We start from the raw sequence: 20,170 nt of genomic DNA on the forward strand, positions 1-20,170 counted from the left end.
CAAAGAGGATTACGTCTGTCATTCAGTAACCTATAAGGGATATAAAACTATAAACGTACTTAAAAAAAAAGAGCATAAAATCCATCTGATTCCATTAATGACAATTACAAAGTAATATTGGATGGTTACCCAAGGAACATTCGTACTGTGACTTTTTGTTTGTTGGTTTCTTAGTAGTAATGGTAAGATAAATTTTTTTGGAGTTGTATATATTAGTTATTATACTATAAAATCATTTGGAAGTGATAGAAACGTTCGATATGTTTTTCACTGAAAAAAAAAGTATATTTTTATACAATACGTAATCCACGATGGTATCTTCACAACAACGGCCACGCTAGGCATAAACCAACTAAGCGATTGCATAGGGCTCCCAATTCGTAGGGATTTATTTTATATAGGAATTGATTTTTGTAGGTTTTATTTTTGTACTAGTTTAAAAACAAAATGTTTTCAACGAAAGAAATCCAAAAACATATCACTGTAACCGATGAACTTTCAAAAACTGCAGCAGTTAGACTTCTCAGTCAAGCACTCATGCAGTGCATGTGCACTGATAGGTTGCTAAATATAATACACAAATAGTGTGCATAATTTGAGAAAGCTACCGTCACAGTACGTGGTGTGTATGAGTTTAAGTTACTTTTTAACAAGCATTATAATAGTATATGTTGTGTTGGTGTGTAAAAGGTTTTCAATTAGTATGTATGAAGAGGTGGATGATTGGGAGGTTAAAATATATTCCTGTTCATTATCCCCATTGGACGAGCACCATTCCTACCTCATAATAACTTCATTAAGGTATGATAAATTACATGTGTTGAATAAAACCTGACATTATATAAATTGGAATCATCTTGACCACACAAAATGTAAATTCCTTTATTATTTAAACTGTTTGAAGCTTTATACAATCAGTTTCAGTTTGTGTTTTAGTGAATGCTCCTGAAGAAGCTATAAAGCGAAACGTTGAGTGTTTAGTTGAATAAAAATAACATTTTGGTGTTATAAGGTCATTTATATCAAGTACTGATGAGTTCAGTTTTAGTTTTCCCAGTATGTTACTTTCGACAAACTTTTAAATCTTACCTAGTATGATGAATGAATAAAGAAAACTTTAAATAAAATATCAAAAAATAGACTTTATATAATAAATTACTCGACAGTTCATTATATATGAAGAATTATAGGATAATAAATGAATATGATTAATTGTTTGAAAGACATTTTGATATATTTGAGTTGTTTGCATTCACATTAATGGCGTGAGTTTGTCAATCGCAAGCAATGTTTGGAATACATTCGATCACGACTCAAATGTCAAACTCAAAGTTAACACTAACTAGGTTACTTAACATAGCGGCAGTTTAAACTGAAGGATCGAAGGAAAAGGTAGTATAAGCAACAGTATTTTTGACATAAAACAAGCCAAATTACTTTCACCAAATGAAATAAAACAATACTAAATGGCTATAATAATAATAATCGAAAAATAGCAGTAATGTTACCTAATATATCTTAATTTACAAGAATATTACTTGAATGATTGTCTTGTGCCGTATGTCATGCGCATTACAGCTAAAGGTTTGTTTACATTAGAAAATAGTGAGTACTCTCATAGAGTTTGAAATCATTGATTATTTCCTGTTTTCATGACAATATATATATGAAACATGATTACAGCACAACAATTACATTAAAAACAGTGAAAATGTAACATTTACAAAGTTTATCAGATCATTTTTTTCTGTGTGATAATTCACTTTTCTGCCGGAGGCGAATCAATAAACCATGTCAGATTGCTCTGTATTCCTACTATTGCATCTGAGAGTATTTTTGTCTAGGTACGACTGGTAAAGAACCAGTGGTCAGTTACCTTGGAAAAGATTTGGGCCTCACCAAGTATGATCCCATAGATAGTCATGATCCTTAGACGTAGACGAGACAACATCCAGCGAGTTCTACTAGAGGGTCAACTAGAAGAGAAAAGATACAGGGGAATACCAAGAACAGAGTGGATAACAAATATTAAAGAGTGGACTGAAATATTACAATATGAATACCCTGGTAATAAGAGCACAGAATAGACAGAAGTGGAGGATTGTGACAACCAACCTTCCTGAGGAAGACGGCACATGATGATGACGATGGGATAGCAAGAACAATGTATTTGTGAGTTTGTATGTTTTATTCAGTGTTATTTTCTTGTGTTCACTTAAGTTTTAAAAATGTTTCATTGAGTTACACTTTGTGAAAAGGGATAAATTTGCAAGAATTTTCAGTGAAGAATTTTTGTGAAAAATTCAAACATTTTTGTGTTATTACTTGGGAGAAAGTTAAGTCATGGAAAAGTTTACTCAATTAGAGCAGCGTTATCCAAACTTTTTTGGCCACAGAACACTTTTTCAGCTGAGAAAAAGCTTATGAAACACTAGACACGTGAAATATCGGTGTAAAGGGTATGTTGCATGTGCAGCGCCCCTTAGATTTGTATATTATTCATTTATTTATTTAATCAAATTACATATTAATAAATTTTTACATTTTTATGCTTATAATATATTTTAGGTACAAACCTCTCCACTAAGATATTATGTAGAATAGATATGGCATCTTCTATAATTATTCTTCAATGCGAAATGGATATTATTTAATTCTAATACATTGGAAAATATTTCATAAGTTATGATCGTACAAGAAGTGTTAAACATGTTATTAAAATTTAAAATCATGATTTTATCATGGAGCACCTATCAGTCTCGGATGGAACACCAGTGTTCCGTGGAACATAGTTGGGAAACGCTGAATTAAATTTTGTCCAAAGACTTAAGTTATAAAATTTTCATTTTTAGTTACATCTTATTTCTTAAACATACAAGATGTTCATACGTTTCAGTTTAATCTTTTAAACCTTTGGCTACACCATACCACATACATTCTGAAGCTTTTAGTTATATTTATTTCATATTTTAAGTATATAAAACCTTAGACTTTTAGTGTTATCTTTAAGCATATAAATTCTTTGACTTTCAGCAGTTTATATTTTTATATTTCAAAGATATAAATATTTAATTCTCCAAACTTCATAAACTTTTACATAGATTTTATTACTTTTGATATACACCTACGAGCATTGAAACACCTTGAATAGTCACTATTGTTACATTATTATTCTTTGCAAACTTTTTCTTTTAAGAAAGACATTTTGATTATAAGACTTTTAGATTTCTAACTTTTAGTTATAGAAACTTTAAACATGAAGAAAAACGCACAACTATTTTTATTAATGTCAAACCCCATTCATGACAATGCATAGTTGCTACACTTAGAACTGTCATACCAATAAACAGTTTCATTTATAACTGTCACTAAATTACATAAAAGAAGGGTATAAATTTCTCAAAAAGGTATGTTTTGACTACAACAGAGTCATACAGAAAAGGTGTGACAAGTTATATCTTTATATATATTACTGTTTTCGGATCACTGAATAAATTTATTGGCAACACTTTTTTTTTTGGTAATGGAGATTTTTCATCTAAGAAGTGTAACCATCATTGCTGATGTCATCAGGCTGACTCATCATGTCGACAGTTGTGGTAGAAATCCCCCTGCTTCTTCATATAGAAGCTGAAGCCTCCTCTTGTTTGGCAGGGCATAGTACCAATGGTAGTTGAGATTTGATCAAATAGAAGATCATCTTTCCATCATGATAGTAAATAATCAGGCAGTAGCTATGACCTTGGCCATACACAAATATACATCTAAAAATGATAAGACTATTCAGCTTTGAGTATAGGGTGCAGGATGGTACATATATTTGCTAGTCCCTTAACTAATATGTAAGTGTTTTAAAATTTTGTTTCCTTTCAATTGAATTTGGATGCAGAAAGTCACTCAAGTAAAAAACATATCTTCTTAATTTAGATGCACTAAAGACCAGACTTACTAATTGATCATTGAACATGTTTTTTGATTGTTTGTTGTTGTCTTTTTGCAAGAAAGGAGACAGAACTTCATTCACAATGTTTCAAAATATTTACATTTATCGTTTCTTTCGGCAAATTGTGTAATGATCTAGGGCTTCCCCATCCACAAGAGAGTGGATTAATGTCACATGTGCAATGTGCGTGCCGTGAGCAGCCTAGTTTTGTTTGTTATTCTGTTGTAGTATCTGAAGACCAGGTTCTCCCCATTTAATTAGATTTTGATGATAATTCACAAGTTGATTTAGATTTTGTATGGCTTAAAATTTTTGCTTACTTCTAGATTTGTATATAGATTTACCAGTTTAATTTGTACTTTTCATTTTGATTTACAGGTATTTTAATTTTCTTTTTCATATAGCTTGTAGTTTAGGCTCACACTGAACTGGTGAATGGGAAAAAATAAGGTTTATTTTTAATTATCTTTCTTACCAGTTTCAGACACACAATACAAACACTTGCCACTGTTTTAATTGTGTAGTGTTTTATTCCGACTGTAACAGAAATTGTTGTTTTGTGCATTTTATTGTGCTGACTCTTTTTTTTTTTGGGGGGGATAGCCTCAGTCAGAGTTTAGAAAGACACGAACTTATACTCTGCAATTCAGTATTTTGGGGATTTCTTGTTTACTGGATCCTGCCCATTTACTCTTCTGGAAATCTATGCAATAGAGTATACCACAGAGTAGGTAGAAAGGAGAAAGTTTTATGTTGTGACCAAGGTATCACCACTTCAGAGGTTTGTGTTTCCTGAGTAGGTGTGTAGCAGAACTCTTCAATACTCTAGTGACTAAACCAAACCTTTCAAACAATGGAAATGGCATTTTCCACAGGTCAGAGGGTGTTCAAGCTGGAGGAAGAGTCAAAAAATGAGAAAATGCAGCATATAGAAAGGTTTTCCAGATATGGGGAAGCTCTCTCCTGGAACTCGGACTTTTGTCGATGTTGTGGAGGTCCCTAATGTCATCCTGCAGCTACAACCCCAGAACAGGGAACAAATGCTGTCTGGAGCACTCATAAGGATTAATAAATTTCTCTCCATGAGGTTGGGCCTTAGCATGATCAAGCATTCTCAGAGTGATGGATGATATAGGGTGTCTGAGACTGATTTGGTTGGTCTCTCTACAACTCTCCAGGTATTTGCAACTCAGAAAGACAGAACCGCATTTAAGGTCAATAATATCCATAGTTAAGAGGAGTCAGGAGAGAAAAGAGGTGCCGTTGGTGGAGGAACTTCACCAACATGAGCTTTTTTGTCACGAGACGAGACAGAAGACACTGTGCAAGAAAGGTAGTGATTGGTGGATCAGTGGGGACCATCTCTACAAATGAATGTGCCTCACCAAATTAAGAACCAGACATGAGTTGTCAATGGTGAATAATAACCACCAAGAGAAGCTATACCACCAGCAGACAAGACAGCTGGCATTCACTCAGTGGAGCAGTGAGGAGCCTATTTTCCAAGGAACCACCCTAGGTGATTGGGAGGCATTATTTTCTTATTTGCATTTTTGACATTTGATTCTGTGTGATAATGGATGCCACCTATAGTGAGAGTATTCTTTTTGGTAATTTTTCAGGATTTTCTGAAGTTCCTGCATTATACATCACTCCAAAGTCTGGCCTTACCTTTACATCAGTGGTGCCTATGGGTGAAGATTCATGCCTAGTGGATGTGTCCAACATACAGGTTTTGGCTGAGGCTGTTGATTGGCTAGCCCTGAAACCATGGAGATCCCCACACCCTCCTCCACTACTGACAGAACCAAGGAATGAAGGTTCTGCTAAACCCCTTATGCCCCCTTGGCAGCCATCCAGTTACTGAATTCTAAACTAGATCAGTACCTCCGAGAATGAAAGAAAGAACCAGTTTAAGAACAAAAATCAGAGCATTAGGAGAAAAGGGTGTTTTGTGAAGAGAAATCAGCATTATTTTTACATATGTCTCGCATCTGGCATGATCATCACAACACTTGTCCCAGAACTACAGTCAGTGGTTGCCATCTGTTACCATTAACTATTGTGGTGGTAATTAAGATGGCAACAACCATTGCCAGTTCCAGGACATTAACTTTGCTGATAGGTACTTCCAAGGCTCCAGAAAGGAAAAGTTGAAGTTATTCACTGGGCAGCTGTCTAAGCTTAAAGAGTGACTCATGCTCAATAAGATCCCAGTTTTAAAACATCACTGCCAAGAGCAGGCAACCAAGCAAATGGAGGCCTTGACATTACATAACCATGAGGAAGACTGTCTGGTAAACTTACAGTCAGACTGGAGATATAGGGGGAGGTGAAATGTGGTACAGAACAGTACCATATGCTTGCTACCCCCTTACTGAATATGTGATTTTTTCATCTCAGTTTACTTTAATTGCACATGGGACCACATTCGTTAATTGATCATCAAGTGTTTTCTTGCAGGAATGATAAACATGACTTCACTCATGATTTCCCAAAATAAACATGTCTTTTCTTTCAGTGAATCATATAATGGCTCAAGGCTTCCCTGTTCCTGTGTTCAAACAAGAGTGGATTAATGTCACATGAGCAATTGCAGGCTGTGAGCATCCTAGTTTTGTTTGTGTTATTGTATTTGTTATAAAAACCTTTCCCAGGGAAAAACACACAATACCACCCAGGACAAAAATAACTTAGCTACTTTTATGACTAGCATTCTGTGCTTAAACTGTTTACACCTACATGCATGAAGATTTTGAAAAATGTTATGTTAAACACGGGGTATAAAACATGAACAGCATGCCTCCTCATCACAACAACACACTAGACTAAGTCTATACAACATCACATAAAACATTTTGTAGAATTATAGACATTGGACACCAACCTCAACATGTTCTCATGTAATTCATTGTTTCTGTATTCTGACAGGTTGATATTAGATGGTTTTATCACAGAGCTATAGCTAACTTGTTCCAGAGGCCATGGTGACTGATAACTTCTGTACCAGATCTATTTCTAAGACACCAGTTTTTGATTTTAGGTCAGATTAATTACTTTTTAGTGGAGGCAGCACTGATGATGAGATAGAAATGCATCTATCTGCTCATATCTAAATTTTCATCATTTGTCAGAATAAGGTTTGGATATATAGTGCTTGCTTTGTTCAGATGTATCTCATACATAGTGAGATCAAATTAACTCATTACTTCACTAGGTTCTATATATATATACTAGAAAAATTCATTCTTACGCTCGTGTATCACCATAGGTTTATACCATATGATATCAACTCCATGACTGGACAAATTAATCATCACCACTCCAAGCACAAGCAGAGTGTTGAGCCCACCTAAGTTGATGACCAAACTCAACATAGACTTTGCTAGTTGAAATTAGTCAAAGATGTGGCAGCCATCATTTATTGTTGCCATTTTTACATTTGCTGTAGTATGAACTGGAATGGAATTTACTTATGCCAATCTTGTTGTACAATATGACAAGAGCAATCGTACATTCTGAGACATGTCAAGCCCAATTAAGAAAAAATTTGACCCTAATATTTTAGGTGTGTTTTTTGTGGTGTATTACTAGCAACTGCACATGGGAAACCCTGTTGCTTTATCGGAAATCATTCTGTGCCAAAAAAATTTGGCAGAGCTGCTGATCAACATTTCTTCTTACATACCAAGAGGATGCTGACTTTAAGTCTTTATCATAGCAGTGATTGTATTTTTAAATAAAACTTTCACTGTCAGTGTTTTATTTGCTGGACATTGATTCGTCTTTTTCAGAAAATTGTAAAAGACGTTGAAAGTGCGTGCCAGGAGAGTTTTCGAGGATGGACCTTTAACTGGTCAGGAAAAATTTGAAGTCAGTTTTTAATTGCCTGTCAGATAAGGTCCTGACGAAAACTGGGGAATGCTTCAAATTTTTTGCACGAACTTGAATTGCTTTTTTGGGTATTTGTTCCATATAAAAGAACCTTGAAGTGTCGAAAAGCTCAAACAAGCAAGTGATGACCTGGCTCGATTTCTTGGGGACATAGTCGGTTCAGATATGGCTGGAAAAATAGCCTTACTTAATGATGTGATCTTTCCATTTCAAGTGCTGCAGTACCTGGTTCAGAAAAACTTTAGCACAGCATTCCCCAACACCCAAATTGGACTGCAAGTATTGTTTACAATTCCAATTACATTTGGAAGTGCTAAACGATCCTTCAGTAAACTGTCTTTGATAAAGAATCACCTGCATTCAAAATCTCACAGGAGAGATTGTCTTCATTGGCTGTACTTTCAATTGAAAACAAAATTGCAAGACAAATGAACTTTCCCGAAGTAATAGAAAAATTTGCTGCAACCAAAGTTAGCCGTTTACACCTTTAAAATGGTAAGACACATTTTATTTGACATTAATAATGTTAGTTATTGTCGCATAGTATTACAATATTGCAACATGCCATTAAAAGTATTTTTATTCCTCCTTAATAATATGTTCACTTTTATTGATTTGAAAGAGTTTCAGGCAGTTCAAAATAATTACATTATACTTGGTAATATAAACTGGAAACACCACCTTGTTTTCATATGATTCTTTTCTCACTTCAAATTATAAATGCAGCAAAACATTTCTCTTAACATTCACAATATTTGTTTTTTCAGGATGATTTTTGCTCAAGAAGTGCCTCAAGGCTCCAAACCAAGTCTTATTCTGTTTAATATCACTCCGTTAGATGATGCTCTGAACTATTTTTTATTATGGGAAGTAAAATGCTGAACCTTGTTTAGTATTTTGAAATTCAAGAACATTATTTTTCCCCACTACACAGTTACTGCTATTGTTCCCCTGTGATATTTTTCGTAGAAATTTTCGAATAAACATACAAATATGTTCATTGGCAAATACTACCATTGGGAACCTCGTATATATATCAAGTTTTGTTAGTTCAATTTAATGCAAAGCTACATGAAGGCCATCTGCCCTTTTGAAATGAAAGACTAGAGGGAAGGCAACTAGTCAACCCTACTCACCACCAATTCTTGGGTTACTCTTGTCAGACTGAGTATCAGGATTTGATTGTCATTCTTATAATCAACCTATGACCCCAAAGTGAGGAATCTCAAATCTACAGTTTGGCAAGATAAACACTGGACCATACTCAACCCTCATATACCAAGTGTTTCAATTACTGACTGCCAGAAACAGCTCAAGTTTCTCTGAGCTGTCATGGACACCTTCCTCTTGAGTGACAGATGGTCAAACCCTTTCGTGTACACCATACGTATTCTTATCTAAGTTTGATTACATGTATTTTAGACCATTCTGTCGCCACTTTTGTTTTTCATACATTTAGTGTTTTTTAGAGTTTTCTTTCTGGGTTTTTTTAAGTGCAAAGTTATATACCTCCATGGCTGTTTTGTTAACTTTAATGTTGGCAATTTGTAAACAGTATTCTTTTAAATATGTTATTCAAACATTTTTATTCATTGAAAACATCTCCAGATTTTCTATCAAATCATTAAAGACGCAACATTTTGTTTGCTTAATTTTCATGAAATGTTTAATTTAAACTTCAATGATTTGTTTTTATTTACATAACGTGAGTCTTGCATTTAACCTACTCTAGAGAGACAACTTAGTTCTTCATTTAACCAGCAGTAATTTAACGGACTTATAATTACTCGTGGTATACAGATTCCAGATAGCCGTTTGTTGCAACTGGCAGATTATTTGTGTTTGGTTGTCTAATTTTGTTGAAATTTCTTGTTGATAAAACAACTCTTTCCTTTCTTTCGTCATTCTGTTGAAGTAATGTAACTTAAAAATATCTTCTTTTTTATTTGGCTGTACACCTTGATATCCATGAAAATCTGCGTAGTGACATTATCAATTCTTAGTTATGCACTTTGGGACTTATCATGTCAATTACACTTTGCTTAACTTTATCAGGCTCATTTACCACATTGTATTTTCTTGTAACCTTTCTGGCACATCAGTAGCATGGTGATTGTAACTTTCTTGTCTATGCTTTGGCATTTAAGAGTCCTTAAATAATTTATTTCTCAGACATAATTCCTTATTAGGCAAGTCTCTTCAGCCTAAATTTATTATACAAAGAGTTAGAAATGTGTTTTTATTTTTGTTAGTATCCTGTGCAATGGTATTTCCTTTATTTTTGAGCTAAACTTTAGAGCTGGAAAAAATCTCTTTGTGTCAATAGTTCACCATGAAGTTTTTTTTAATGAGTTTACTGGCTGGATGTCAATCCATTCCACTCCTTCAGATGGGAACTGTTTTTTCTGACAGTTTTGATGAAAATTTAGTGATCTCTGCTTGGTTGCATCTTTCAAAAGGAAATATTTTTCTTTCAGGTGGTTCAATGTGACATTTTTGATGATCCGAGCAACGAAAATCAGCAAAATTACTGTTTTTATTACAGTGCTCTCAAAACTTCACCATCTTACACCATATTTTGCATAATGGTAGGCACTTGCTGGATCTATCCCACAGAAAATAAATTATCTTGCTGATCATGATAAATGTTCCAAAAGCTCAGTTTTGTTTTAAATTTGTCAAAAATAATTTTCGTCAATCCCTACTTTATTGTGTTTAAGGACTTGCACCCTAAATAATGGGGGTCAAAATAACATTTAATAGTTTTAGAAAACTTCCCACACACCTGAAGAAATAAATTAGGGGCTCATGATGTTCTAGGAGATATATTAAGTATTTTATTTAGAAAAATATAAATATATATCCTTTTATGTAAATGTGCCACTGAAATCAAATTTTATTTGAATCTATTTTGCTTTGAAGTTTCAGGAGAGGTACTCCATTTGAAAAATATCTGATGAAACAACATTGATACGACGACGAAGTCCCATAAACTAAGCTCCAGAATGGATTGAAGCTTCTAATGCATTATATATATAGTCAAAATGTAAAAAGTAGTAAACTCACACCCTTCGCAGCAACCAGTTTTGTCAAGATTAAGTATTATAGGGATGTACCAGTGTTCAATGATTCTTAATGATTACAATTGTGAACGATACTTTAAGTTTTTATACATTTATGAAACTACATTATCGCCTTGCTTTTAAGTATAATTTACATTTTTTAGCCTTGATATGGCTCTAGGATTTTTCCCCAGTTATATGTGTATATGAGTACTTAGTGTTGTATTTGTGACATGCGGTTATACCATGCGTTCTATGCCCACTTAGCTGCTAGACACTTTTCAAATTATCAGTGTTATGGATCTATTTTTAGTGTGGTACCTCGAAGATTTCTGGCAAAGCACAGAAGCCCAGAACCACAAAAACATAGGTTTGTAGATCTTGTATATGGGTGTTTGCTGATGGGTGCAACAGTTGGGACACAAACAGTATGAGATTGACACATATTTCACACAGAATGCAAGTTTTTATTGAGCTCCAATACAATGGGTTACAATGCAATCTACTACCAAAGAATGAGCAAGTGATGGTATGTGTATATATTTAAATGGAAGTGCAGAACCAGTAGAAGCTAACAAAGACTTTATTGTAACAAAACAGTTCCTGATGTGTTCCTCCTGTAAACTAAACTGTGAAATAGAGTCATTAAACAAGTGTAAAACAACCCCAAATTACATTAGGTTAAGTTACATTACCCTCACTTTAGCCTACCTAAATGAAATAATAGTACACTCGAGAAGTGAATTCCAAGTCCAGTGCTTCACTAAGAACACTTAAATCTGTCCATGTACAACAAAAGTAAATAAACATAATTCTCAGGCAAGAATCTTATGGGATTTGCCATAAATTAAGTGAAAGTAATGATACCTTAAAGGAGGACCTGGAACATTTCATCAGACAATTCAGTAAGGTAACAGCCTGGAATGGAAGAACTGCAGTGGTTGAGTCTGAGTTTGGATGGTCTGCCATCAATCATTTGAGTAAGATGTAGCTTCGAGACTGGGACACAGTGTTCCAGTGTTTTGACGTGGTAGAAAACCTAGTTGTCCATTAAGCAGGCATCACTGAGGACAGATTAATAGAGGTAATACTGGATGAATTGGTGCAACGCCACTTTGGATTAAGAGATATTCTCATCCTCACTAAGACAGTGTCTGCTGCGATGTGAAGTCACAAGTAGGGGAAAAAAACACAGCAAGAGCTGCCCTGGCTGTTTCAAGAGAGTGATGTATGCCCCCCACAACTGCAGGGGAGGGGACAAGCCTAAAGGGGTCCAGAGGGACAGATGAACTTTAGAATTGCCAACAAGGGGAATAAATGTAGGGATCCCAATTATTTTTTATACAGGAGCTCATCTTTTGCAGTTACACTAATGTTCCAAGTTTATACCATTCTGCAGAAATGGGTATCTTGCATTAAGTATTACGACACAGCAACACTAGCCTAGTGTACAGGCCAGACTACTCTGGTCCTCTCATGAGACTTGTGTTATAAACAAGCCAATGATATTACAACTGGATGTCACCTTAGAAAGGAGGAACAAAGGGAAGCAAGGTCACTATTGGTTTAACTGCCTCTACATTGCCATGCATCAAGACAGATGAAACGGCCAATTTTGCCTGACTAGACAGCAAATGTAGAACTGGCAATGAGCTGAAGCTACTACTATGTTTGCTCTGAAAAACTAATGAAGCCTTTGTCAAGGCTCCTCACCAGATGTGGGAGATACTGCACACAGATTTTGTCATAGTGTGATAGTCAGCTTGGCTTTAAAAGGGCTGGTTGGATCTTGATATGTGCTCACCAAGATAGAAGGGAGAGAGGTGGAATTCTTTTTTGTTACAGGAGTGGTCAGGACACTGGTAGACATCACCATGTATAAGGCATTCTAAGTGATGCCACCACATTGGACAATTAACACTGTCCTCATCAAGGCAATGGCAGCAGCCTAGATGTGACAGGAGAATCACATTTTTAACTACATGTTTCCCATGAGTCACAGCGTGAAAGTAGTGGTGAGCAATGTAGGTTCTGGTATAGGAATTCTGGGAATGGTCATATTGTGAAACAGTTGTGCTTCCATTAGAAAACTATCCAAGAATCAACCCAAAACAGTGGACAACATGAGTGTACATGGAGAAATAAGTCCCAATAACTACATGTACACAGGCCGTATTCTATTTTTTACTAAAGATGTCAAGTGTGTTGGCACCATGGAATGTAGCTGTATAAATATCACAAAATGAACCATTTCTTGTCCAGAAAGCAGGCAGCATTGGCGTGGACAGTTATCTGTCTGAATAGGATGTACTTCTAGTGACGGCCTGTAATTATGGGCAGATTGCTATCCAGCTTTTTATTGAAATGATTATTGGAACAGTGAGTAAAGCAAAAGTTGCCGACTCGGCTTCCAACTCTTCTGACGCAATACAGAAGATTGTACAAGCAATCTGGGTCCCACTCAAGGGCTCTTACCCAATAACTGGTTACTTATAAATGTTGATGTATTTGTTGGACCAGATGACTAATTGTGTCAAACAGAAATCACTTATGACCACATAGGATCTGGGGATTTTGTCCAATTAAACAACCACTGCATAGGCTTCCCTGAATCACTAGGAATACAACCAGAACAAAAAAATGTTGAAGGATGCACATCACCACTGGTGACTGACAGAAAGACAACATACACAGGCAGACTATGTTGATTTTCAATGGATGAACACTGTAACACATGGCAATGCCTTCCTGTTAACACAGACAGATGATTGTCTGGATATGTTGAAAGTTTCCCAATGGAAACAATGTCTCGTCTATGTAAATGAGATTTTGGTGTTTATTTGAACATTTGAGTTACCTTTTCTAACTAGCAGAGGATAGTGATGGCCACTTTGAATTCGAAAACTGGGAAGTGTGCACTAATGTGTCTCAATAAACCTTGCAAAGCTCATAACAGTTAGAGACTGGCCTCAACACATGACACAAGAAGAAGTAAAAACAAGTCTGAGTTTAGCTTCATATTATGAACACATTGTGGCCAATTTCTTCAAGATAGTCTCACAACTTCTGCTCTCACTAAATAAAACACGTATTATAGGTGGACTGAGGAACATGAGTTAGCAATCATGTCCCTGAAGTGTGCAAGAACTCCCATGCTAGCATATCCATGAATTGACTGTGAATTCTTGTTGAATACAAACACAAGTGATAATGGAATCAGTGCAATGCTTTCACTGTTGTAGGATGGATTTGAGCATATAATAGCATATGAAAGGTGTACACTTATGGCAGACACTGTTACAACAAAGATCTGCTTGCAGTGGTGGTTTTAATATAGCACTTCTGACATTACTCCTACACCAGAAAGTTCACTTTTTGGGTGGACCACTCATTGTTAAATTAACTTTAAGAACCCTGAAGGGATGATAGCACATGGGATTGCATCACTGCAAGAGTACAGATCATCAGCCATGAGGCAGCACACAAATGTTGATGGACTGTCTTACTCTAGAGTAATCCTGTCTATTTGTTGAATGTTCTGATTCAGGACACTGCATGAAAGTGAAAGCAATTTTTGTTACTGCAAGCCTACCAGTAATGGATTCTAATATGAATTGGATGTCATGATTAAACCTCTAGGTAGAGCAATTGAGAGTCCCCAAGCTATAAAAGTAGGTCCTTGTCACGCAGTAAGTGTGAGCAATACAGACTGAATATCATAGCATGGATACACACCACCTGTGACACTTGTATCAGCAGTTATATGGTTCCCAACCTATGCTGCACCTAATGGTTCCAAGATCTTTCACACATCCTGCGATACAGTAATATGTGGAATGGCTCCAAACTGTCATGAGTTTGTACATCAACAGTTGAGAAAGGCCACTGAATTGCAGTTATGACAAAACAGTCAGAGCATCGATTCTAGTGTAAAGACTGGGTTTCATATGTGCCCTTGGCATGGAATCTACTCAACAGTGGTTTGCTAGTCAACACCTGGTACTCCAACAAATTAATTCATTTCCATATGAAATATAGTGTTCTCATAGTGCATGTGGAACACATTGACAAACCATACACTACTGGTGTAACCAGGGTCAAAGGATGATAAGAGTGGTCTGTTCTATCATCTAGCTTGGCTGATGAGGAAGGAGTGGAGGATACTTATCTGGCAGTGCACGAGCCAAATGAGTGAGCTATTGGGCACCTTTGTCTAAAGTTTCATGAGAAATGCTAATGATCTAGCTGAGTGCTGAAAGTTCTCAGAATCATCTGTGGAATGTTTGCAATAGTCCCTCATTACACCATAATATGTATAACACCTCCATGCATAGACAGTGGGACTTGGGCTTTCAGTCAACACAAAATATAAACCAACATACAATGAATTTGAAAGGAGTAGCTCTTATTTATTTGGATTTGCCTGCATTCATTTTTCTGTGGTACTAACTATAACGTGTTTGGTGATACGATGTTCACTGGTTTGGCTACTGGTGTTGGTAGCCATCTAAAACAGTAAACGTCCTTTACTGTGTACTTTTGTGTTTAGCTCAGGTTATTAGCAGTAAAATGTGACTGATATACAGTACTGCCTCATTATAACGCCATCAATTATAATGCTTTCTCAGATATAATGCTGTGGTACCTTGGCTCCCAAAAGTTTAGTATCATCTACTGCTTAGCTCATTGCCACATGGCTTTAGAGGATAAAGTCATTACACTCTGTCACAAAATAAATGGAAAAAAAAGAGAAGTCCCTGAGAGCAAAGCCCAGAAACTTGAATACCTAGTTCAGATGTAAACTTGATATTGGAAATTTAGGTAAGAAAGGAATTTGGAAATGTGACTTGATTCTCAAAATAGCGAGAAAGTGTCATCGATATAGCTTTTGTAAATGACAGGTTTAAAGTCACATGGGTAGTTTTCTAGCCACTTGCATTCATGGTAGCATAGAAGACTATTGGCTGTTGTTGGTCCCAGCAGGGATTCCAACTATCAGGTCATAAGTGACGTCATTAAAGAGGAAATGGTTTAACTTTGTCGAGAGGGCAAGAAGTTCCAAGAATTGTTTACAGGTGAAACCAAGATATTGCTCAGTGGCAGAAGGAGATAGAGATGTCATGTCATTAATTGCAGCAGGTTTAGAGTAGTATTAAGCCTGCTCACTTTTGGTGTGATTTTAATTATCCAATGAAAATGTGATTGTTTTTAAGATGACTGTTTTAGCCAATTATATTCTTTCTCCTATAAACCGCCTGTCTCTACCATATAACTATAAGATAATAAGCTCATTACACATTCTTAGAATTTACATCAAAAAGAAATAATGTACATTAAAAAAATCAAAATGTCCACACTTACCGGCATGTCATCAGTATTGAGGAAGAGGAAAGCCTATTCAACATCTGAGAAACTTGCAATATTGATGAAATAAAGAAAAGAAGCCAAAAAAGTTTTTTATCAAAAGAATGTAAATAAACAATTATTTTGTTTAATCGATTGCTTTATTAGTATGTTGAATCCGTAATTGTTCAGCATGAGTGCCTTCTTGACTAGTTGATTATAACATTCCCCACCTATATCGATCCTGGGTGCACATGGTTCTCGATGGTAGTATTGTAATGAGACAGTACTGTACAACAATGTTAACCCTGGGCAGGGAAATATTTGGCTAAAAAATCTTAGTTTAGGCAAATTCTACTGGGTTTATTTTGTAATAAGTGAAAATAGATTTTCCAAACTTACAGATGGTGGCATATTAACACATTGTAAATTTTGAGATGTAGTTCATAGGAGAGTTGTTTATCATAGTAATGGAGCATAACACCAGAGACAATCTATCTACAGCTACTACAGTATGTGACAATTTATATTGTGTATATGTGAGTAGAGTTACATGTGTGTGTGGAACATTACACAGAATCAATCCCAAATGTTGAATAACACAAGTGAATCAATTATCAACAAGTGGGAAACATTTCAGTGAAGGAAATTTATTTGGTCAGGACATTAAGATAAAAAAAAAGAGGTAAATGATGGTGGTAGGCCTATAAAGCATTGTTTGAAGATAAAGCAAACCACTGATTTTTTTATTAATGTGTAAAAATGTTTCAGCTTTGACACTGAAGTGTTTGAAAGGTAGTGAATATTCATGGAACTGAAAAAAAAGTAACACTAAGAATAACACTGATAACTGAAAAACACAGTTTGACTTGTTATTTTGCTAATAGATTTTCAAATGGATCTAATTGAATAGTCTGAGAGAAGGTGAAACTGTATGAAATGAAATACTTCACAATATCAGGTTTCATACCAAACTTAAAACTTTGTGTATTGAATGTTTTATTCAGTTGTGAATAAATGTTTTAACTGTTCTTGATAAATGCAGTTTAATGAATATTTTAATATTTCAGTGCATGTCACACTTATGATGCACAGAATGCAGACTGCACTAGAGACAAGAAGCAACATTTGTGTGGCATTACTTTGTGTTTGTCTCCAAACAGGCCAACCAGTATCTGAAAGGAGTCAAAAAGGAAAACAGTATGTTAGTATTTCCAAATTCCATGATCAGAGAATCAAGGTTGACACACACTCTAGTTAGTTACTTATGTTTGTACGTACCAGAGTTTACAGTTTCACTACTCATTTCTTTTCAACTTGATCTAGCCTCTTTTGTATAACAGCCATACAATAATGAGAGCTATGTGGCTGGGTTCTAGGATAGTTGTGGACTGCGATCACGGTAATAATCTTTGAGTGCACAGCTAAATTGTGGTCAAGTGCAAAACCAGTTGAAGCCTGAGTGAACAGGGACATCCAAAGTTGATAAGGATACATAATCTACATGTGAATACAAATAAGCCAGTAGAAATTACACTTGACCACAGCAGTAGTGTTAACTTTACTACTAAAGAGAATTTTAGGTCAGTTTTGTTGTAACCAGTCTGCTTTAACCTTAATCTACACTTCTAACCAAGTTTTCTCACCAAACAGAATTCATTTCAAATCTTTTGTACCACTGATCTGGAATCTGAAATGGATATTATAAGAACATAGATAAAAGAGAAATATTTACAATTGACATGACTTTCATTATAAAATATTATGCGTATTAGAAATATTTTTTGCGAAGAAAAGATAAGGATACACTGTTTCAAGTTGGTAGAATAGTGATTAATGTGTGAGATTTAATTTTTGACATTATAGTTGCTACAAGAAACTATAAGTGAGACTGAAGCATGCAATATATACTGTTCATTGTAGTTACAAATGGGTACTGTTATGAATCAATCAATGGACGTGTTTATTAATTTAACATCTTGGCCATGATCTACTTTTAACTTATACACAATCAAGATATTCTTTGTAACCCATTATGTCACAAGGAGCTAGAATTATACAATTAAATCTATACATATAAAGATGAAATGTATGTTTGCACCCTAACTCTGAGCCTATTGGGCCAATCTCAACCAAAACTTGTATGTAAACAGTATGGGGGAGGGGGGTCAAAACTGAACTTAACACTATTTGTATTTTGTAAAACTTGTTGGTTAATTACTCCCAGCCTATTAAGTCAATCTCAAACAATCTTGGTAGGTTGATGCTTTAGACAATGTTGAATATTCTAAAGGGATTCAAAGTCAAAGTATGAAAGTTGCTGGATTGTTTCACAAACAACCATGCTTTTCTCAATGATATGTAGGGTGTTCAAGGATGAGATCATCTCAAAATCTTTATTTGTTGGTAGATGGAAAGCAAACTGCAAATGTTGTTTATGAAGAAGCTTTGTTATAATTTTAAATTTTTGAGGTAAAGTTTATATTCAAGTAATTGCTTTGAAATATATGATTGCTGTTAAACTTAGTGTTTTAAATAAGTTTACACATTCCCCGTCAATTGATGGGTATTTCGGCTTGTATTACATAACTACAAACCCTGAATGTTTTATTACAGATTTTTTTTAGTTCAATATGATAAGTAACTTATATTAAAAAGTAACAATGTGTAAGATATTTAGAAAAATGGATAATAAAGTTTTTAATGTCTTATGATAGTTGTTTATTTCAATACTCTACTCTTGGTAAATAATTCTGTCCCACTCAACACATTCTGCAAGGGAAGTTAGTGAGTAACTTACATACTTAGACTTGCCATGCAAGTAGAAATATAGATGCAACTGAAAACATTTTTATGTTAATTGTGTTAATTGTTTTTAATCTTTATCCCACTTTAGTGACTTTAACAGACTATTACTACTATTACACAAAAGCTTATTATAAAGCTGGTATTCAAAGTTCTCTATTCATGCTACAAGTGAAACTCACAAACATCCATATTATCAAGTCATTTTACGCTTCAATCAATGACAAAGAAATGGAAACTACCTTATTTTTCAACTAATCAATAAATGCCTTAAACAGAGTGGATTATTGCAAACCCACAGTTTTAGTTATGTATCCATCATAAAAAGAAAAATTAAACTATTTTTAGTCTGAAATATTCAAAGATGTTTCTCAACACATGATTAAAATAACTGCTTCACACTTCTTTATTTCTTGAAAACAAAACAATTCCTTTTTAAAAAATAACTTATTAATTGCTATTTGGTCTTCTTCTACCAAAAGTAGCAACAACATATACAGAATGACGATTGTACTGCATACACTGCTTAGCTTTTCCATATTTGGCCTATTTCTTTTCCTGCTTTTCCACCTGTAAAACTCCAGATTGTTTCAAGTTTAACTTGTATGATTAAAATATTTAGTGGTTTGGGGTTGATTCACTTTGAAGATAAGAGTACTTCTAAATTGTCAAACTTTTTATAACTTCAATTTCTCATTTTGTTTTCAAGGATGTGTGTAAAACTAAGAACTAATTAAGTATACAAGTAAAATTCTGTATGATAAATTAAATACAATTTTTAAAATTATATTGTACTGTTACGTCTGTGTTCGTTTGTTAATTTTCCATGGAAATTCTTTTCGAGAAACTTCTGCGATACAAGTCCTTTCTTAAATAAAACTAGTTTATTCTTTCTCAATTCCACTTTGCAGTACACTTAATTTCCACAGTCACTTTAACTTAAACACATGCTATAATTCACAACGATTCACACACTTTACTTATGGTGCATGCTTGACTCGATTATCCGTGTCTATATCTTCAGTCTCTCTATCTGCAACTATCTTCTCGCCATCACTTTATTTGCCGGCTTATATACTATAAAAGCGTACATCTCATCTCTTCGTGAATCTTCTAGATACTC

At 34.8% G+C, this 20,170-nt stretch overlaps 1 long non-coding RNA gene across 1 annotated transcript; it reads left to right on the plus strand.

The window, feature by feature from the left end:
• Positions 1-1,816: 1,816 nt before the first annotated feature.
• Positions 1,817-17,938, plus strand: LOC111086713. The gene is made up of 2 exons (XR_002611442.1): positions 1,817-2,172; positions 17,313-17,938. It is a non-coding gene; the product is annotated as an uncharacterized LOC111086713 (long non-coding RNA).
• Positions 17,939-20,170: the final 2,232 nt, after the last annotated feature.

Source organism: Limulus polyphemus, unplaced genomic scaffold (genome assembly GCF_000517525.1).
Source record: "Limulus polyphemus unplaced genomic scaffold, Limulus_polyphemus-2.1.2 Scaffold1351, whole genome shotgun sequence".
Classification (NCBI taxonomy): domain Eukaryota; kingdom Metazoa; phylum Arthropoda; class Merostomata; order Xiphosura; family Limulidae; genus Limulus; species Limulus polyphemus.